General features: G+C 40.1%; 1 protein-coding gene and 1 long non-coding RNA gene across 3 annotated transcripts in view; one reads left to right on the forward strand and one right to left on the reverse strand.

The window, feature by feature from the left end:
- The window catches only part of MAML2 (mastermind like transcriptional coactivator 2), a 347,914-nt gene that overhangs the window by 112,576 nt on the left and 211,866 nt on the right, over window positions 1-23,472 (forward strand). The window lies entirely within an intron of this gene.
- On the reverse strand, window positions 9,667-14,004 carry LOC131487105 (uncharacterized). Its single transcript, XR_009249612.1, has 3 exons — window positions 13,611-14,004; window positions 13,248-13,315; window positions 9,667-10,193 (listed from the first exon to the last, which is right to left on the reverse strand). It is a non-coding gene; the product is annotated as an uncharacterized LOC131487105 (long non-coding RNA).

Genomic DNA, 23,472 nt, shown 5'->3' on the forward strand with positions numbered 1-23,472 from the left:
TGAGAAAATGGGATATTATTTTGGGGAGTCAAGGAGAACTTTGCTGAGAAAGACTTACCTTTCAGATCTGAAGAACTAAAGGCCGATGACTAGCTGGAGAGGGACACAGGCTGGGGAGCAGGAAGCTAGCAGGCACCAGAGCCCTGAGGCTGGTGACAGTTGACATATTACTGATTCTGCGAATGCTTATGGACACATAATGTAAACTGCTGGTTTGTCACATTTATTTTGCTTCCTATTGCTCAACTGAACCTAAAATTTCTTACTGTTTCCCAGATGAATTGATATGAAGACATTCTCACTGTTCTTTTATACATTTTTTAAAATTTTTTTAATGTTTATGATTTTTTTTTTTTTTTTTTTTTGAGAGAGAGAGAGAGTGAGCAGGAGAGGGACAGAGAGAGAGAGACACAGAATCCGAAGCAAGCTCCAGGCTCTGAGCTGTCAGCACAGGGCCCGATGCGGGGCTTGAACTCGTGAACCGCGAGATCTTGACCTGACCCAAAGTTGGCCGTTCAACCGACTAAGCCACCCAGGTGCCCCAGTTCTTTATACATTTTTAATTTGTTTGTCTTCTGCTAATTTTTTTCGGACTTGGCTTTGAAGGTTTTAGAGAAACAAGAGCGACATTTTTTGTCGCTCTTTGTTACATTATAGTTTCTAAGATTACATGCAATTAGATATTTAATAAATACATTGTCATATAAAAGCGAAAGAGTAGATAGGTCAATCCAGACAATGATAGAATTTAGTTGTTTTTAATTGATATGCTCAATTAGGAATTGACATTGCCTGTAAAAAACATCTTATCTTTCTATTTTACATGAGCTGAGAGATAGATTCACTTTTAATTTTTGCTAAGTGAAGCTTTTTAATATTACTTGAAACTAAATGGAAAATTTTCCAAATTAATGCTCGGCAGTTGAGCATGTGAGGGAAAAAAATCTTTCCTCTAAAGCAGCTTTTCCAGGGAACAGATTAGTATTAATTAGGGGGTGTTTTACTAATGGAATATTTTTCTTGCCATTGATGTCACTGTCCTTCATCCCCAAGGATAGCATTATTGACAGTGATTGCTCCTATGTGTGATAGACCATAGGCAGACACGCCATTTCACGAAATTCCATTTGTCACACCCCCTGAGACGACTGTCTTTGGCTTAAAAGCCTGAAGCTGTTTGTCAGGCCTGGCATTATTTGGAACTCTACCTGCTAAGATTGGAACTGGCCCAGAGACTTTTCCCCAATTCTTCCCGTATTCTTTTTTCATCACACAAAATAATTCTTAGGGGGCGCCTGGCTGACCCAGTCAGTAGAACATGCAACTCTTGATTTTGGGGTCACGGGTTTAAGCCCCACATAGAGTTTACTTAAAAATAAATAAATGAATAAATGAAATAATTCTTAAATAACTTGGCACACAATTATGTAGGGCTCCACAGATTGATACCAATCTTTTTATTATCTGTGGTAGATAAGATTGTGGAGAACACAGGAATACGACACCTTTAAAAACATGCTCCTGGGGGGCCTGGGTGGCTTAGTCAGTTAAGCGTCTGACTCCTGATTTCAGCTCAGGTCATGATCTCACAGTTCGTGAGGTCGAGCCCTGCATCGGGCTTTGTGCTGACAGCACAGAGCCATCCTAGGATTCTCTCTCTCCCTCTCTCCTGGCCCCTCCCCCCTTTCTGTCACAAAATAAATAAATAAACTTAAAGAAATAAATAAAAACATGCTCGCTATCGTATTTATCTTTGCATTTCCAAGGCTTAAAACAGTGATTGCCTGATAGCAGACATTTTAATGAGTACTTATGAAATGACCAATTGACAAAATGAATGACAGTCATGTCCACTGCTGTTAGTCAGAGGTGGGTTCCAGATCACGACTTTTGGTAACCGCCTCTAATCCTCTTGCTACTTTTAAAAATTGATGATCACAGATTTAAAACCATGACTATTTCCAATGAGAATGCTCATAGTACTTCTATAGTATTTGTATCAGTTACCTATTCTGAAAAATAAATTGCCTCCAAATTTAGCAGCCCGAAACAAGTGACATTTTTTATCTCACGTTTTCTGAGAGTTAGGAATCTGGGAACAGCTTAGCTGGATAGTTCTGGCTTGGGATTTCCCATGAGGTGGCAGTCAGGGGTCTCTGCTGGGGCTGCAGTCACCTGAAAACTTGAGTAGGGCTGGAGGATCTGCTTCCAAGCTCGCTCATGACAGGAGGCAGGAGACCTCACCACATGGCTCTCTGCAGAACAGCCTGGCTATCCTCATGACACGGCAGTTGGCTTCCCCCAGAGCAAATGATCCAAGGGAGACCCCTTTTGTGATATGGTTTCCTAAGTTGCATGCTATCACATCTGCTTTATTTGATTCCTTAAATTACAAGTGATTCATTAAGTCAAGCCATTCAAAAGGAGGTTAATTAGGTCCTACCTTGGAAGGGAGGAGTATCAGAGAAGTAGTGGACATTTGAAATATCTAAATATTGAAATCTCTCCAACATATTAGCATGAATTGCATGCTTTTCTTAAGTGGCACAATATATCACAATGTTCCATTTGTCAATAAGAAGTGCTTTTAGACAAAGTGCTTTTCCTGGAAATTAGCAAATTGTTTTATAAAGTGTAAGTCATGCCATTTTTTACAAAATCTCGTAGTCATGAGAACAAGAATCACCAGTACTTGAAGAATCGAAATAATGCCTTCAGTACCTCTGACACCACAGAAGTAGATCTCAACAAATTCAAATTTAAACAAATTAAGAACATCTATTTTGTACCAAGTACTATGTTACATGCCTGTGGGAAGGGAGTGTATGAAAAAGAGACAATCTATCCCAAAGAAACTGACAGTAGAGCAGACATGATGGACACAGACTGCAAATTTGATACAATATCAAGTTCATGGTAATGGGTTTTCTAATACAGCCACAGAGCCTGGGCTCTGGGACTGCAGGGAGAAGAAAGTTAATTGACACTGGTGAATGAGAAGGCTTCTTACAAGAAGTGCCCTTTGAACTGGGCCTAAAATGATGAGAGGCCATCCAAACAGATGGGACTGTGGCCGTAAGGACATAGAGGAAGGAACATGGAGGTCTCCCGGGATGGCCACAGCCGAGAGGAATGCGGGAATTTAAGACTGGTAGGCTGGAGTCAAGAAGGTGCAAACGATGAGAAGGTACACTCTGGGCAGCGGAGAGCTGTCAAAGGGTTTTGAACAGGAGGATTATTGAATGAATGAGCAGACTGATACTTCGAGAATTAAAATGTGGACATTTCAATAATAGTAACTATTTATGCTTACTGTGTGGTGAGCATTTTACATGTGTTATCTCTAGTCCTCGGTGCAACCTTATGGATGTAGGTATTTTCATCACCTTTCACTGATCAAGAAACTAAGGATCGAATTGTTGAAATAAATCACCTGCTAGTGAGCTGTGGAGTTAAAATTCAAATCTAGGGTTGTCTGACTCCAAAACTCCATGTTCTTAACACACATGTGTAACTCTTCCCTTAATATATTTTGAATAAAATGTTGGGAATGTGTCGAAGAGTACACATGGGTTGTCAAGAAATGGTTTGGGAAACTAATTATGAGACCCAAAGAACTCGGTATTCTTGTCTCTTACTTTTTTTATCCCTACCTGTGAACCAAACTACTTATTGAAAACATACAATAAATTGCTGGGGTGGGTGGGAGGGGGGGGGGCATCCAGTTCTGTTGTACCTAAACCAATCACCAAAAGGAAATAGTTCAAAAGAACAGTAAGCTGTTCTTGTAAGCTTTGTAAGCTACAACAAAAGGAAAATACCTGAGCAGACCCGTCCCTAAACATTTGCAGGGCTCAGAGCAAGACAGATGGAAACCAATGTACCATATGTCTAAATATTTAAAAATTATAAATCAGGCTAACAAACAGTTAAATATTCCCTATCTTCCTACCTTGACAAATGTATGTGCATAGTTACAAAATGGAAAAAATATATGGAAAACTATGGTTTTTTATGACTGAAAGTCAACAAAATATCTGATGACTGAATTGACATTATTGTGCATGCCTGGATATTCTGTTGGGGAGTTGGTGATGTTTCCATGAACAATAAAATTAGGTTATACACAGCTAGTAAATTATTGATTAATCTATAAAATTTATTTATTTGTCTTCATTTCTCCAAATCCCTAGTCTTGCTGTCACAACAAAGATTTTCATGTAACTTGTTTTCTGTTGACCATAGTGATCTAAACTTTAGATTTTAAAGGATTAAAAGTGAAATGGAACTTTATTCAAATGTGCACAGCTTGAATATATTTTGACACGGAGCAGGAGGTATGCAGACACATCCCCACTGGGGCCTGAACAGAGATGCTCACAAGAGCAGAGGCTTGGAATGACTCGTGACGCTGTGCAGCACTGAGCGCTCAACTCCAAATGTGTGTGACAGTCGTGTTGGTGTTTCTCTTGGGTGCAAGACTAAGGTGCCATGGCTGGCGTGGTTCCTTGAGCATCGTTCACACGTGAGTGACTCAGCACTCTTCAGTTTACAGCAGTGAGACTACAGGTCAGGGGGTGGGTACTGCAGGGAGAGGCTGCCAGCAGGAAGACTTTACCTGTGAACATTTCTCATTATGAAACAGTCTGGTTTCAATAAAGTCACCAGATTGTACCAGGAGAAAAAGGGAGATTACGAGGATCCAAACGAATATGGGACCAAGTAGAGACGGAAACTGGGAGGAAATGAGGTGAAACACAAGGGAATGACACATTGGAAAGAGGAATGAAAACCAGTCAAGAATGGAAACACCTGAAAAGCAGTTCTGGAAACCTCACTCATTCCTGCTGTCCAAGCAGCGGGCTCCTATGTGTATGGACCTGGTTCTTCCATATTCCCATCTGCAAATGTGGCATGGTTCCTTGTTTTCTATTAACACTGAAGTACCCTGAGACTTTGGAAGTCTTCAATAGCAGAATCAGGGCCAGAGAACAGTATAAATTAAATAAATAAATAAATAAATAAATAGGAAAAGAAATAGCTCAACTGGGCTGCCACTCAGATCTTCCCTATGCTGTGCAGAAGCAGAGCTAAATGGTGATTTTGGTTTTGTGGTTAAAGACAAGTAGTATGCAACTTCTTAAGTGGTTCATGGCTGTCCATGTTTTATCCTTCTAATTGAAACAGTATTTCCCGCTTTTCCCAGACTAGCAATTTTAAAGGCGGGGTCTCTAACCTTGGGTACAGCCTGGCCTCCACAGTGTTGCACTGTTCCCAAGATGACAGGGGCTCCAGAACAGATGGGCCAGGCCGAAGCCTGCAGGATCGGGATCGGGCTCATGGGGCCACCTTGGACACCGGAGAAGGAAAGGCCCAGGGCCGTTTCTGAGCCTTGATGGGTTCAGAATGAATTTAAAGTGGTTAATCAATAAAAACAAGATAGGTGGGAACGTGGGAACGTGTTGTTCTCTGGGGCTAACAATGGGAACGGCAAGGCTGATTGCTGTGAATTCTAAACGATCAGACACTGTAAACTCTCTCACCCAGACCCCCCACAGCTTATGCCACTGGCTTGATATCATTATTTACTAATGATCACAGTGATACTAACACTATACCACAAGTGGGCAATGCATCTCCTAAGTGCTCAATAAATACTTGTTCATTAGTTGGCTCAACAGATATTGTTGGGTACCTGTGACAAAAAAGGTGCTGGGTCCTGATACAAAGATGAATGGGTTTCTGCCAGAACCTTCCGAGAGATTATAGTTTTGAAAGTGTTATGCCGATGATGAATGCATGACCCAAAATGCTTTTTTCTTTCATTTCTTTATTTCTTATGCTAAGCATTACGAATTTGATCTTTGGAAAAAGCCAGTAGAGAACTCAGAGGAAGTCATGGAAACTTATATTTTGGGTTTTTGTTTTTTTTTTTTTAACATGTCCCGATATTAAGAAACCATACTGTTTCTCCAAGTGACTCTATTGATTATACTGTACGTGGACATAAGATGTTGAAAACCCAATCTAGCACATGCTCCAGATGCCAAAAAAAGTCAGTTTTCATTCAGAAGAGCACTTTGCATGACATTTCTTTTAAAAGTTACCCTAAGGAAAGAGAATATGTATGACTACAGATTACAGGAAAGCAGCTCCCACTTAGCTTTTAAGTTATGCAACTTCCTCACTGATGACTGAGAGAAAAATCAAGAGGCAGCAAATAATAAAGGGTAAGGCAGGAAGTGTGTGGTGACACGAGTCCCAGGAGGGCTCCCCAGGCTGGTGCCACGAAGGAAACAAATCTGTAAGGCAGTTAAAGTTTTCCTGCTTCTCACATAATCCCAAGCAGAACACAAGGCCGTGGTTTAAATGTGTAGGTTTCAAGGAGTACAGAGAAATCGAGAATTAAGCAAGTGAAATCGCTACCTTGCAGAAAGAACGAGTGAGACTCGCTCATCTGTCTCCAGACAGTGCTTTTCAGCACAAGTGCAGCTGGGAATTTGGAGTCTCTACCAGCTCTCCAGCGTGATTCTTCAGTCAGTTCACATAGGGCCTGATAAGAGATACTGGAGGGAGTGTGGATTCAAGAAAGATAACGTGATGAGGCTGATGATGATGATGATGGTGATGGTAATTACCCACCACCATTCAGTGTTTGCCAAGAGTTACCCATTATCTCATTTAATACAACAATACTAGGAGGTATTATTAACCCCGTTTTCTTGAGGGATAAAAATAATTAACTGAGGCTTAGCGGATGTGTCTGTGAGACGTTACAAAGGCGAGAAGAGGCAGAACAGCATTTGAGAGCAGCACGGAGACTCCGGGACTCGTGCTGTAAATCACAGCGCTTTGCTACCGCTATCTACATTTTTTCCCTCGGGGGATTTGTAAATGAAAGTTTGGTTGAAATGTTAAGCAGGACATGTGAAACGCCAAATGAGTGGAATAAATGATAAATGCTAGAGAGGTGGGTGGTGGAGGACTCATGTCTGAGGTTGGGTGAGAAGTCCTCTCAAACAAGGTAGAATTTACGCCTGGTTTCCGAAGAACCGGAAGTGCTTGGATTGAGAACTGAGGGTTACTTAGGAGCTGTTTGTAAGAGGTCCTCATCTTGCCTGGCGCTAATGAACACTAAAGATATCAACAGAAGTAAATACATTGAGTGCCCACTATGTGAAGGGCATTATTTTTTTTGCTTTAAAGCTTTTAAACGTTCTTTAAAGGAGGGACTGGTTAATCTCCAGTGTCTAGATCCATGAGACCCCAAACCAGATGGCTCCATGGAGCCTCTGGGAATGGCCTGTGGAACAATCTCCACTATTGCACATACCCATGAAAAGAATGGTCCCTTGGGGATTTTGCAGACCTGCAATCTGGAGATAATGTAATGCTGATCATAATTCAACTGCCCCCAGATACGGAATTGCCAGATTTAGCAAATACAAATACAGGAGGCCCAGTTAAATTTGAATTTCAAACAAACAACAAGTAATCTTTTAGTACAAGTATGTCCCAAGGTTTGAAGGGGATACACTTATACTAAAAAAAGGTGTTTGTCGTTTATCAAAATTCAAGTTTCATCAGGCCTCTATATTTTTCTGAAAACTGTATTCCGATAGAAACTGGGGGGAAAATTCTGAGATCTGAATTTATTTGGCATATGAAAATACTACTCTGACTGAAAACATCAAATCAGCTTTAAAAAAAAAAAGGAAAGAAAAGAAAAAAGAACAAGCATCATAGGGCTACACACCCCCATGAGATGTGTTCCCTATTAACATGAAACCAATGGAGCAGAAAAAGAGTTGCATCACAAGACAATCTTGTGGAACCGATATAGAATCTGTTTTTATACCTGGCATATTCATTCAAGAAATCCTGCCCTTAAAATAATGGTCAGGGTTGACCCAAGTAACTCGTTTACTCTGCATCAAGATAAAAATACATTTCAGGACATGTACCCTGAGGACAAAAAAGGACATGCTGAAAACTGGATTTCCGAGTAATGCCCCCATTAACGATGACAATTGAATGGGGTTCGCTGAGGAGGCATATGCCTTCAGATTAAATTTTAAGAACGACGATCGTTTTTAAAGTTGGAGTCAAATATCAGTCTTTAAACCAAGTTAAAGTCAATGCTGCAGCTGCCTTCTGTCACTGACACTGCTGTGGAAACATGCAGAAGGCAGACTGAAACATTTTTTTTTTCTAGTGCAATTTCCAAAACAATCCAAAATTAATACAAACACACCAAATGCAGAAAGCAAATATATTTACCTATTTAACATCTATCTCGCGTGTAATTATTAAGTAAGATAAACTATTCTAAAGAGAAATAATGCACTTTGAGAGACTGGAAAGCATGAAAGGTAAAATGAAGTCTTGGAGAGGGAGAGACTTTAAATCACATTTAGACATAAATCCTTTCAGGTCACAATCCCATAGCGTACCAGCATCTGCTAAACCTAGATAGTTTATAATCGCTAAAATTGTTTTAATCTTCCTATGGAAGGCTTACCAAGGAAGTACTGAATTACACTGGGTTAATACCTCTAAGAATGAGCAGTCAAGAAATCGATGCATAAATTAATGCAGTGGCTACATAGTTAAGTCTCATGTTTGTAACGTATCTGAAGCAGGCAGAGGTTATCAAAAGATATAGCACTCCATTAGGGTGACATTTCTCAGCGCTGTAATCACCTGGAAAGTTGCCAGCCATTATTCACCCTCGTCCACTCCTGCTATCGTCTCTGACCTGTCATATTCTTACCTTCAAGGAGAGAGGACGTAAAGGTTGGGTCTGTAAAATTGGAAGGGAACCATGGAAGCACAAGCCCAGATATCCCAGTGAGGGGAGATGCTGGAATACGTTGTCAGTGGATGGTGTTCTTTGGATCAAAGCATCAGCTTTAAATATGGCATCTCACAGAGCCTAACTACTAACTGTGCCCTGAGTGGGAACAGTGCAGGGCAGCACTTAGCGCTGTGTGACCTGTACCGTCAGCACCCTGGCATAACATCGTCATGACGTACGATGGCTTAGTCTTTAGGTGGACAGTGTACTTGTGTTTGTAGAATACTGTAGTATGTGCAGAGAATGAACATTCTCACTCCACTGGCTTTCCTGGGACCAAGGGAAGTATTTCAATGACATAGAGGTACAGACCGACAAATTGTAAAATAGCTAAGTGAATTCTCATATTTTAAGAGGAAGAGCAATGTAACGTAATAGGCAATGAGTAAAGTGACTATGTTGGGTGCATTCACGCATCTGTTTAAACAGGGTGCTAGTCGGGCTCTTCATTCCACACCCCCACCAGCTTGCTCTCACATTCCCTGGTGTCCAGGCATACCTGCAATTCCCTGCACACTTCACTACATGGCCCCCTGTATGCCTGTTCACGTTTGCATATCTTCCTGTCCCTGCTGGGATTCCCCTCTGCCCTTTTGTCTCCCTGCTGAATGTCGGCTTATTCTTCAAAACTTAATTCAAAAATCACCTTCTGACCTCTGCTCCCCAGGATCACCTAGACTTGAGTGCCCCTCCACTGTGTCGCTTTAGCCTTTAGCCTTGTATTCATACTCTGCAGGAGAAAGCACAGAACACTGGATTCCAGTGAGTTGTTTCTCTGCTTTCCTATCTCAGTGAGACCAAGAACTGTGTCTTTTTCCGCTTTTTACTCTCATAATGGAATATGATACAAGGCACACATGGATGATCGATAAACATTTGTTCAGCAAATGGGTAACTGGAATGTGCCGTTGGCCTGGACACTGTGGGGGTGGGAGAAGAGTTGAGACAAATCCAGTGCCAGAGACATAGCCACGCACGGCATCTAAATTACAAAGCTCTGAACTTAATGCACCAGCAATAAACACCCTAACAGTTGAGAGCAGCGAGAGTCAAATTCGGCAGGAAGGTTTCGTGGAGAAGGTAAAATTTGCGGTGGGCTCTGACAGAGGCATTTAGATGGAATAAGGCAGTGGCCCCCTCTTCCTGGTAGGTCCACTGGGGACTTAGACCTTAGGACAGAGAAGTCGAGACAGACGACAAAGAGAAGGCCAAGAATGAGTGAAGGCTTCATGTTGAAAAGTAGGTTAAATTCTTCCCATTCTTCATTCTAGGCAACGGCGGGCTCTTCTTCCGGTATCTAGTTTTACGCCTTCTTCCTCTGCCCTAGGAGGCATGCCTAAAAGGAATTCACAGACATTGTCTGTGGTGTTCTTGGGGACTGGGTACACACGGATCTGCAAAGATGATGCTAAATATTTTTTTTTTTTTTTTAGCAAATTGAGTATGTAACTCTGCCTCACTATATGCAGCACTTGTGTTAGCCTTGAACTTTCCTGTTCTTCTTTTATAATTTTATGAAATATTTCCCCGAGTCCCTTTTGTCCTAAAGCTCAAAGCTAGAAAGCATCCTCATTGCCTTCGTGTGTTCTGAAACCCATGGCTTTTCAGTTTCTGGATTTGGAAGTGCCATTTGATTATGGAGGATAGAAGGTTCAAGGGTGAAAAGCAATGGGCTGAGTGGAGGGAGGAGCAGGCAGGAGCTGAGGCAGCCCAGGGCTGATGGTGCAGCTGGGCCATGTTCGGCAGCAGGTGTGGAGGCGGAAGTGTGGGGGGTGGGGAGCCGGGCATGTCCAGGTGGCAGCAAGGTTCAGTGGGCCAGTCAGTGAACTGCTCACTGAGACAGTCTGCTCCCACCTTTCTGCACCACAACGAAAAGGCCACTGACCATTTCCTCCCTCAGATTTCCTCCTCTCCGAAGACAGAATAACAATGTGTATTCACCAGAGGAATCACTGACCAGTGGCTCATTTAGGAACAGCCAATAGAGGTGGTAGTAAATACCTTTGAAAACAAGAAACAAAGCACACAAGTAAAAACAACAGGAAGTGGAAGAGAGAGCACTCTGTGACCCGAAATGTTCTGTGTCATATGCTGCTATCATGAGGCTGTAAGGCTTCAGGAAGACGTGTTGCTTAGGAGGACAGGAATGCTGAGGACCCAAGAACTGTGAACCCAGTATCCTGTTCCAGCATCTTAAGGAGCCCGTGCCCCTCCTAGAGCATTTATTTCTGCACTTGAATTGCCCCATCCTCAGCCCATCCCCTTTTCAACTTTGTACAGACATAAGTGGCGAATCATTTTGCTACACAAATGACTCATGATTTCATGAGCTACAAGCAGCAGGTCCTGGGGCAGCTTTTCTTAGCTCCTAGGACAGAAAAGAGGCACGTGGAGGCATGTCTCTTATAGGCTAGGTCTTTCTGATTTGTGAAGCAAAGGCAATGAGGGAACAGCGAGACCCAAGCTCAATTATCCAAGATTCTCTAGAGAAGGAAACCCGTACCCGACTTCCAAAGGCACACAATTCTTTCAAAATCTTCAGCCTCTACTTCTAAACTGGACCTGAGTTCAAAATCTCAGTTATCCTGAAAGGTTAAAGCATATTTATTTGGGTCATTTCTGTGCACATGGATGCAATTAACCTAAAGAGCTGGGATGCCCGGGTGGCTCAGTCAATTAAGCGTCTGATTTTGGCTCAGGTCATGATCTCACCATGAGATCGAGCCCTGCGTTGGGCTCTGTGCTGACAGCTCGAAGCCTGGAGCCTACTTTGGATTCTATGTCTCCCTCCCTCTCTGCCCCTCCCCTGCTTGAGCTCTGTCTCTGTGTGTGTCTCTCTCTCTCAAACATAAATAAACATTTAAAAATTAAAAAAAAAAAAGAATTTAAGGAGGAAAAGGCAACTTTCTGTAGTTTTTAGCATGCATCAGCTATTTGACAGCTACTAAAATATAGCCGCCTTTAGAGGGTAGCGTGGGTAGCCAACCACTGCTATTCAAGACAGAAATTTCGGCCAAGGATCTAGAAGCAAGTGTACAGTGTGTTCCCCATGACTGTGAGCATTTCTCATCTGGAAGATAGCTGCATCAACAATTCCTGGAGTTTTCTTGGTTATTTAAACCTTCTGCCTTGGAACTGGGTTCATGGCTTACCAACATTCACAACTGTGTCCTATTTTGGTGTATGCTTTCACAGAAAGAATAGGAACCCATAGAGGAAAATGAGAGCTAATGTTTCCAGAGGGTGTAACATCTCTTATCACATTTAATCCTCCTAACAACCCAAAAAGTTATTGCTCTTTTTTCCTTTTCACAGACTTTTTCAAAACTGAAGCTCAGAAAAGTTTGGTAGCTTGTCTAGGATCTAGACACCTAGAAATGGGGGTGCTGGAATTAAAACCCATAATTTCTGGACTCGGAAACCTGGCTTTCATCCACAACATCAGTTTACCAGAATAACTTGGGCATGGCCTTAAAAGACCTAGGCAGGAAATGCGCCTTAAAAAGTATTCATTTTTTATTATTCAGTTATTAGTCTGCTTATGTACTATGCTACAGAGAAATTCTGAGCATCAATAGTAAATCAAATGAAGGAGAAATACCTTCACTGTGTATACACGTGTATATATATACACACTCTATACGTATGTATATATTTTTTAAATTGTCTCTTTGTTTCAAGGCTAGGAATGAAAATAATTAGAATTTGCTGTTGGGCGTTTGTGTCCACTTTAACCTGATCTATTTTGTCTAATGTTTCTTTGCAAAGCTCTCGAGTGCATTGTTCGCCTATCTGATCCTGTCGTCTAGAGACCACAAAGTATTTCACATCTTACCCGGGGAACCGATCACTTTTAAGGAAGGGAGAGCATTCTTTACTGACATTTCCTAATTTAAATCCATTGAATGTTGTTTCAACTGCCATTTTAAGGGCAAAGAAAAAGCAATGCATCTGTAAAGAGCTCTGTCACTTTTCTCCATGTGATGACTAATAGTGGGGAACTTAAAACCTTATCCTTGGTATCTTTTGGAGTCCAGACAATTCAACTCTCTCTTGGGATGAGTAAATATCAGCCTGTTCCCAGGAAGATTAACTAGTAAGATGATGGAGGAAAAGCTGCTTCTTTTTAGAGAGCTATACTTAAACTGCCATCTATACTTCTTAAGACAGAATCTCAGATGATTCATTTCCATGGTGCTGTAATTTCTAGAAAGGAAAGATATTTTATACAGTTTTAAGAGTAACAGTAGTTTCTTTCCAAGATGTTAATTTTGGTCTCAAAGTTAAAGTTTGTTAATGTAATATATTCAATGACCTTTAAAAGGCCCTAAAGGGGAGAAGAATTAGTAGACTTTTGTTTTAGGACACCCCATTTCTGGCACGTACTTACTTGTAGGCAGATCCTCAATTACTTTGCCTGTTGTGGAGATGGTAACTCCTAAGCAGCTTTCTTCATAGCTTCACATATAAAGGGGGAAAATGAAGAATATTTAAGTCCTTTGAAAGTTCTGAGAGTCCCAATGGGAAACAGAGTGTGAGTTTGATGGATAGAAAAGCCCAAATTTGAAATTTAGCCTGGCCACTTACCACCTGTCTGGACAAATCTCCTAAATACTCGGTATCTTGGCTACCTCATCTGTCAAATGGGCACAAATTAGTTTCCACCACCTAGGATGGTTGTGAGGACCAAAGGGACCACTCCCTCTAATTATAACATAAAGAAACTGAGGCACCCCCGCTGGTAGTGACTTACCCAAGCTCATCCATCAACAAAGACTTACTGAGGTATACCAGCGTGCTTGCAGGGGGTTCCAGAGCTACTGTTTAAATTACCACACTGCCTCAATTCTTAGGGACACCTTCTCAAAATTGAGAGCTCTTTTTGCTCCTTTATTTCAGCAGGCATGGTCATATTGCTGACTCTTTCTTGTTTATGGGCTGATGACTCATTTATGAGTTATCTAAGCCCCTTGTTCCTTCTCTCTTCCCCTCTTCTGCCATCTCTATCATGGGAACGTTCTCATTCCGCTAGCACTTCTGGAGATTGTGAAAGAGCGGTGAACGACAGTGAGTTAACTCCTTGGTAGCAGCCTTGTCTCTCAAGACAACGGCAGGCTCTGCTTCCTGGGAAGTCTTCTGGCTCCTTCCAGATCATTCTGCTCTGCTTGCTCCTTCTTTGCTGGATTCTCTTCTCCCACTAAATCCTTAAATGTTAGTGTTCCTTGGGGATCTGCCCTTGGTCTTCTCTCTTCCTTCTTCTTGCTCTCCCTATGGGTGATCAGATACAAGCTCGTGTCCTCGGTTACATCTATCTGATATTGACTTCTAAATCCATGTTCTTTCCCATCAGCACTCTCTTTTAGCTGCCATATCCAGCCACCCCTTGAACGTGTCTGAAACATTCTTGCTAGTCCCCCCTGTTCTATCTGTCTCTGTCTGTCTCTCTCACACACACGTGCACACACACACACACTATTTTCCTCTGTCTGTTGGATGTTATTCTCAACCCCTAGCACATGCTCCATATCCATCTAGCGTCCAAGTCATCTTTGTTTTATCTTGGGATTTGTCTTGAGTCTGGATCCCTTTCTCATCTCTAATGCAGATGTCTTAGTTCAGCCCTCATCTTTTTTCTTCCTGTGTCATCATGATACCCTTCTAAGTTCCTCTGTGGCCTCATTCTCTCTGTTCTACCTAATTTGCATTCTGTAGTCTGCAAAAGATAATTTCAAAACCAAAATTTATCTTTGTTGATCTTCTGTTAGACATATTTTGCTAGATCTTCACTGCCTACAGAAGATATAGATAGATAGATAGATAGATAGAGTTTCCTGGATTAGAACTCCAACCTCTTTCCATCCTCTCCATGAGGTACCCTGGGGGCCACTTCCATTCACAATAATTAACTTGCCCTATTTCCCCATGCGTTTGCCCTATAAGAGCTATGTGATTTCCATCTCAAAGCCCCTGCTGTACCTCTCCTTTTCCCCTTTCTTAGGACTTGCCCTTAAGTCCTGGAAAGTTAGGACTAAATACAGAGAACAAACTAGGGGTTGCAAGATGTGAAGTGGGTGCGGTGATAAGCTAAATGGGTGATGGGCATGAAGGAGAGCACTTATTGGGTGAGCACTGGGTGTTATATGTAAGTGATGAGTCAGTGGGTTCTACTTCTGGAAGCAATACTACACTGTATGTCAACTAACTTGAATTTTAATTAATTAATTAATTAAAAAGTAAAAAGTAAATTAAAAAAAAGAAAGACAGTCTTTTTAGATTTCTAATCCCTCTTCTCTGCATTCACGGCCCTTTATTTATAACTTTATATTATCAAATCTTTTTCTCTGTCGCTCCCCAACAAGACTTGGAGCTCGTCAGATTGGATCACAATGTTTCAAAGACCCCAACACATTGGATGATCCTTTATGCACAGAAGGACTTTAGTATTTGTTGAATGAATGCACTTGTGACTATTATTAAGACCGGAGGAGTATTATTTATTATTCTATTTTCACAGTGAAATATTTAACTATTGATAATCATTACTAAATAACTCACTTAGCACCCCACAAACTAATTAACAAAAAGAGCCTTTGTAAATGGTCTTGGTATCACATCGAGATGTTAACAGTTTAGAATTAGGATTTCCTAAATATTTGGGGACCAGTATGACTTTGAGCCACTTTCAGGCCTCCTTAAAATTTATTTGACTTTAATTCACTTAAATTGTCTTAAAAAGGAATCATTATACATAAGCTAATCTGACAAATTTCTATCTACAAAGATAGATGAGGATTATAAAGCTAGATATATTCCAGTCAATAGATAGAATGAAGTCAGCATCATGGGCAGTTTGAGTAAGTAGGGCATTTACGATGCTTTAGAAAAGGCAGAGACAAAAGAATTTCTAAACTCAATTAAACCAATTGTATTTACATATGCTATAGTGTAAAACAGTATCAGAAGTTGGTCGATACATCCATGTGTTGGTGTTATAAAAGTATCATAGTATGTATTTAATTGTCTAACATGATGCCCAGAGATAAGAAAACAATAACAATTATACAGGCCTACCTTGTTTGATCGTGCTTCACCTGGAATGCATGTCTTTGCAAATTGAAGGTTTGTGGCAACCCTGCTTGGAGCAAGTCTGTTGGTGGCACTTTTCCAACAGCATTTGCTAACTTCATGCCCCTGTGTCAGGTTTTGTTAATTCTCACAAGATTTCAAACTTTTTCATTATTATTATATTTGTTATGGTGATCTGGGGCCAGTGACTACAACTGCCTGAAAGCTCAGGTGATGATTAGCATTTTTAAACAATAAATTATTTTTAAGTTAAAGTATGTACATTTTTTTAGACACAGTGCTATTGCACACTTAGTAGACTACAGTACAGTATAAAGATAACTTTTATACGCACTGGGAAACTAAAAATTTCACTTGACTTGCTTGATTGTGATGCTCATTTTATTGCAGTGGTAAGGAACCAAGCCTGCAATATCTCCAAGGTATGCCTGTACTAACATTATCGGGTGCTTCTTGTATGCTGTGCTAAGTACTTCACACACATCACTTAGTCCTCCTGATATCTCTTTGATGCAGTTCCTATTATCACTCTTGTTTAAATATGAGTAAAATGAGCCTTAGAAAGGTTGAGCAACGTGTAGGAGGGCAAAACAAACAATAGCCCTGGTCGTCTGGTTAAATGGATAAATGCCTTTTAATCGTCTTGATGTTATACTAATTAGTAGGTAATTTGACAAATCATTTGATAAATTTGTATAAACTGTGTTTTGACACATCTAAAATGCTAAGGTATCATTATCATTATTGAGAAGAATGGAGAAAATTCATTGAGAATCATCCAAGTGAGGTACAGTTAACAGTTAGTTAGGTATAGTTAACCATGGGGTGTCTAATTGCATCCTTTTACTTTGCTTTGAAGTCTGCTTTTCTATCAAAATCTTGAACATGTACTACAAAATGGACCTAGACCTTTTTCTTGGACAGAAATGTAAGAAAAGCTATTTCTTTAAAATTGGACAATTACCAGGAATGACCACTAGTATATTTTTAAAGCATAGTGTGAGATTTTGAGGTCTGTTACTTGATGTGGGAAATTGTTTCTTGCTGGAGGGTAACGAAAAAAAAATAATAATTGATAGTGAGTTCTGTGGGCAGTGTTCAAGCATAAATGTACTCAAAATAATTACAATTAAAAGAGCCTGCAGATTTTATAAAGCCTTTCCCCAGGCTAATTATCTTCAGAATATCTGCCCATCATGGTATATTACAGGCTGCCAATAAAGAATGCCAATTTTTTCTTGACATTTGACACCCAGAGTTCAATTTATGAATAGTAGGTAAAGATGGAGCTGCCTTAATTATAAGATTTGTGGGACATGGAAAAAAATTCCCTTGTCCCAAAAAACTTTGACCCTGACAACAACAACAACAACAAAGCTGTAGGTTTTAAAGAACTTCATGGGGCGCCTGGGTGGCGCAGTCGGTTAAGCCTCCGACTTCAGCCAGGTCACGATCTCGCGGTCCGTGAGTTCGAGCCCCGCGTCAGGCTCTGGGCTGATGGCTCGGAGCCTGGAGCCTGTTTCCGATTCTGTGTCTCCCTCTCTCTCTGCCCCTCCCCCGTTCATGCTCTGTCTCTCTCTGTCCCAAAAAAATAAATAAAAAACGTTGAAAAAAAAAAAATTAAAAAAAAAAAAAAAAAAAAGAACTTCAGGTCTTTGGTTGCTCACTATTAACAAGCAAGTATCTTTGGGAGAGGTGACCACTTTTGTCTTTACCACACCCCTAAGTAATCAAATGGGCAGCTATAAAAATGCAGATTCCCAGGCATACTCACAAAGATTCTGATTTGATGGGTCTGGGATGAGACCCAGGAATCTGCATTTTTAACAAGCACTTTGATAATTCTAATTTAGATGGTCTTCTGGACCATCTTTGAAAAACAACCTTGACTTAATGGATAATTGACACGCTAGTTGTCAACAAACTGGTGATACAGAGGCAACAATGAAAAAGACAATGGGGAAAAGTTACCAGACTCAAACTTCATCATTTAAAATATCATCTTGACCCAGGCCTGCCTTGATTCTCAGGTTTATCTACACTTTGTTACTTCAAGTATCAACTAGTGAAATACACAAAACACAAACTCCTTAACTGACTGCAAAAACTCAAGAGAAGGGGGGAAAATGACTTTTGTTTGTTTCCAAATGGCTCTTTTTAATAGCCCCAGACATCAGTGCTGAAATGCTAAAATTTTAGAGCAGAATGTACAAAACGTTCTTGAATTATATTTCATTCTTGGGTGCCAGGCACACTGAGTTTGTATCCCAAAACACTGACATAATAAAAAGCAGGTGCTCTGTCAAGTTTGTTTCATAATTGGGAAACTAAGAGTTGATGTATTTTGCAAAAGATGTTGACAAAATAATCCCAGGGAATGCATCCAGGGCCCTTACTATACATCGAATGAGATGCACATTGGAGTAGGGAAGTCTAATATAGTAGACAACACGTTAGGCTAATAATACTTGTTATGATTTTTGGGAAATAAATCTTTTTTTTTTAAATCACCTCAGTAAAAATGTGGCCAGTTGTTAAGAGGAGCTTGTTCCATAAGATGGAGACTTTGAGTTTGGAAGCTCAGAAAAAACCTTGCAAGTGTGCTAATATGGAGAAAACAGGAAGACAACTTCCTCTCTGAGCATACACCATTTCCTGGGGAGGAAGTGGGGCTTTAAAAAAAAAATGTTCTTTGTTGCCTCTGTAACAGAGAGGCATCTATTTAGTGATGACTATATATGCTTATACAACCATGACATCAACTTTAAAAAAATAAGAAAATCCTGAAAGTAACTTCTCTATTCGATACTGGTAAGGTTCAAAGTCCTTGGATCAGTTGGTGTGGAATTTGTTGTATTTTACGGTCATCATTAATTTATTTACAACCAAGCACATAGGGCCTGGACAGTTTTTAAGGGTCAGCAGTTAAGCACCACATAGTAAAGCGGAGTTCAGGACGGCTCTTCTGTTAAATACAGCGGCATATCCTGAGGCAGCCAAACCACCCAGCAGGCAGAGCAGCAGAGGAGATCGGTATTGCCTGGCAAGCCAGGACCCGCCCTCACCAAAGGCCACCTCTGTGTGACTGCATTTAAAGGGGCAGCCCCCGGCAGTGAGGTAGATGGCACAATCTATGATCAGTTTAGTATATGCGATACCTGTTGGCTGAATCTTGTTTATAGCCAACTTCATTTAAGGATGAAGCAATATCATGAAGGTGACCACAACTTACTAACCAATCTGGGGAGCTGTGAGCATAAGCCAAGAACCACTAGAACCAAGAGTCCCTGAGTTTAAGACAGTGCCATACATTGACTTTAAATAGTAACTTTAACATTATATTGAAGTTTTGGATGAAATTTGCCCAGTAACCTTTAAGGGGCTGAAAAGTTGGGCCAGCATATAATTGAAATAGTCCTTTGCAGCACAGCTTTACACAGCAAAAAGAGAAATGCTTAGAGCACCTCAAAGCCATAGATTTCCAGATTACAACAGAGAAATCTAACTGGTACAGTTACAGGAAAACAAGTCCCTTTATTGAGAGCAGAGTAAATCTCTTTCATGAAAACAAAAGGGGAAACAGATTTAACATCTTTCCTTAAGTTACCTTGAAAGAATGTTATGGTTCAGATTTACTGTGTTTTTTCAGGAGGTTGGATGATATCTTTGCCTGCCCTTTTTTTTATCCTCATAACACTTCATGGTCTATATAATTTTTGTCTTTCATTCACCGAAGTTAGGATTTTAAGAAGATCTCTTTAAAACCATATGTTTTTCCAGTGTTCCTTTTTATACCTCCATTATTTCCAGAAACGTCTGAAGTAGTTGATAAACAGTATTATGGAGTAGCAGAGTTGCCCCCAAATCCACAGCCAAGGCAGTCTTTACTTTGTATAGTAGTTGACTATATTTGCGTGTGGTGTTTGCAGACAAGAAGAGAAGAAGAAAACATCTACATTCTTTTACTCTCTGTCTACAGAGGACACTATGATATGCATTACCTGATAACGCTTGGCCTTCTGGCAATTTCAGCAAAATTATTTACTTTTCTCTTATATTAATACTCATCAGTCACTGCAATTATCCATTTTGCCTGAAATAAGCTTTTAATGACATATAAGCTATGCTCACAAACCATTTTGAAAATATTAAGGAAAAGATTAAGTGATAAAAACCTTTATAGCTTAACCTGCTCAATAATGAATATTAGTTCCATCAAAACACAAACGAAAGCAGGTATTTAGAGCCATAAAGTTCATAGAAGGTACTTAATTGCCAAAGGTATCAATTTTTCTTTAAGCGCATAAGAAAACCTTATTTCTTCTTAAATGTGTAAAAGTCTTCTGCTGTGGGTTTACATGGAAAACATGAACAAAACACATGAAGGATCAAAAACAAAATGCAGCTTTATTTTCTTCTAGGGATCAAAACCTCAGTGTTCGGCTGTTTGGGGTTCTCATGGCAAGGTGACTTCTCCCCATCAGCCTGTGAATTAGAAAAGTAGAATACAGCCTCTCAGGGGCAGTGACATTTGGGCTATTATGAGTAGTCATCCAGCTTTCCAAGGAAATTCAGCCTGTGAGCCATACCACGTGCCACAGACTCTAGTCTAGGCAACATGAATCATTGACTTTTACTCATTAGCATGTCTTCACCAGCCTCGTCCTTGGACATAGAGTGCAGGTCAATAAAAATTGGTAACACTGAATTAGACTGAGCTTGAGCCTCTTGAAGGGAGTGACCATGTCTTATTTATATTTGTATCCCAAATTCGGTGCCTGAAATATACTAGACATTAGACCCTATATGTATGTTTAATGATGAAACAGCTATGGAGTATGTACAATATACCAAGCATTCTGTGAAGGCCATGAGGATGGTCCCTGAGAGTTCACACAGTCATGTAGAAGGGAGTGAATGAAATATATTGGTGGCCTGTTGTATTAAAGTACAGTTGACCCTTGAATAGCACAAGGGTTAGGGACACTGACACTCCACACAGTTGAAATTCATATACAATTTTTGACTCCCTCCCAAGCTTAACTACTTATGGCCCACTGTTAACTAGAATACTGACTGATGGGGTGCCCGGATGGCTCAGTTGGTTAAGCATCTGACTTTGGCTTAGGTCATGGTCTCATGGTTTGTGAGTTCGAGCCCTGCATCAGGCCCTCTACTGTCAGCACGGAACCCACTTGGGATCCTCTGTCCCCCTCTCCCTTTGCCCCTCCCCTGCTTGTGCTCTCCTTCTCAAAAATAAGTAAATGTTAAAAAAAAAATACTGACTGATAACATAAACAGTTGATTGACACAGCTTTGTATATGTATTATATACTACATTTTTACAATAAACTGGAGAAAAGAAAATATTATTAAGAAAATCATAAGGGAGAGAAATGCATTTATAGTACTTTTCTGTACTTATAAAAAAAAAAAGTCTACATATAAGTGGACACTCACAGTTCAAATTTGTGTAGCTTAAGGGTCAACTACTCTGAGTATTCTGAATAATCGTTCGTTACTAACAAAACAATAAATGGCAACAATTAGGTCACTACAGTAATTGCTCAAAGAACAATTCACAGATTGGAGCATTCAATTATGTGGCAACCATATGGTTATGCATTTCACCATGTTGACATCATACTGTAAAATTCACACATTATATAAAAAGAAATCACACCAGGAAAGTACAGGCTACCACAAATAGTAGAGTGAAAAACACATTACTGAAGTTTACTGCTTAGTAACAGATTTAAGGATTTGAGCTTCTGATTCTTAAGAATTTAATTGATGCCAATTTTGAGAGGCCCGCTAATCAATGCAAGAAAATGAAGGATAAAAAGAAATGAAATATAGTAGATCCATGATGAGACAGGGAAAGAAACTGATTCAATTTAGGTGCATCTGACATTACCTCTAACATGTAAAGCCTCCAAGGCCCACCATGGCAGGGAGCCAGGAGACCTGGGTCCTTGTTGCCTCCCTGCTACTAACCAGTTGTATGAACTTGAGCACATTTCCTCTCCTAACATGAAGGCAGTGAACTATTTCCGATGTGAGTTGTGGTTAAAACAACAACAACAACAACAACAACAACAACAACAAAACACATCTAGGGTCTTTGCTGAGACCTCTTAATACATATGCTTGTATGGTTATAAACATATCAGTAGAATTATAGGCCCATAATTCAGTGACCTCTTTATTATCCTGAATACAATTAACTTGATAGTACAGGTAAGACTGTGTCAGCAATTCCTTAATAATGTTCCTTTCCAAAAGATACTCCTCAATCTCCTTTGTTTTCACATTTTCTCATAGTTCTGTTAACAGAACTTGCCTGGGGCAATAATGTATTTTACTTAGTGTGTTTGTATGTCTCTTGTCCACACTAGACTCTGAGTTCCCTGAGGGCAAACACCATGACTTCTCTTTTAGAGTCCTTGCATAGTATGGGGATTGGCACATAGTAGGAGCTCAATAAATATTGAATGAACATTTAATCAGCTTAGTTGGGCAATAGCACATTTTGTGTATGCGTCAGATAGTTTCCGTTTGCCCCTGTGGATCCATCTCTACCCTTTTCCATCCTGCTCTTGCCAGAAAGTTTTTGCTTCTTACAAAACAGCCTGCTCTTCAGGACTCTCTCCTCCTTGCTTCCAGAAGCCTCTTCCTCCTCTAGTCCTTGAGGCCACAGATGGTGACAGTGTCTCTGCTATTCACCCTAGGTTCCTGCTTTATCCCTTGGGATTCCCTACACCCTACTTACACTTGGATGATTAATCCTTAACCCTTCCACGAATTATCCTAATTGGAGTGAACCGCCTATTTCCTGTCAAGACCCTCACGAATACAATAGATAAGAAAGGAGGAAGATTTCAGTTTAAAATGTGTTTTTGTACTCATATTATTAAGAATGACCACACTGAATTTTTTGGTAAACACTTCAATAAATAGATCCTAGTATGGGCTAAGTATTTTTATACATGGTTGATCCTCATTGATTCACTCATTCCTAAGTATGATGTTATAGATTCATTTCAGTATCAATACCACAAATACAGTTTGCATTTGAGTAAACATAATTACTTCTGTTTACATTTGGCCATTGATGTTGAAATGTATTTCTCTGTGACTTGTGACCTCTTGTACTGGAATATAGTGTGTCAGGAGAAAGAAGGCCATCTTTTTTTAGCTAGCAGTCTTATGGCTGACTGATATCTGAAAAAAAAAATTTTGTATATCCATAAATTATGAATATGGCCTAATGAGTGTAGAGCCAGATCTAACAACATCTTGCACATTTTTAGGTCCAATGTGATAGGACTTGTTACATTCTTTTCTAGCAGCAGCAATTCTTAAGGAAGTATGTAACCAGTTGATTAAGTATATTCATGATGAAATAATTTAAAGAACCGTTAAAATTTCCATCCTTTAGAGAGTATTAAACATATGAGTTCAGGCAATGGTCCAAATGTGCCATGTCTTTATAACTGATGTGTAAACACCATCAAGTCAGAGACTTT

Source organism: Neofelis nebulosa, chromosome 10, assembly GCF_028018385.1.
Source record: "Neofelis nebulosa isolate mNeoNeb1 chromosome 10, mNeoNeb1.pri, whole genome shotgun sequence".
In the NCBI taxonomy this organism is placed as follows: Eukaryota; Metazoa; Chordata; class Mammalia; order Carnivora; family Felidae; genus Neofelis; species Neofelis nebulosa.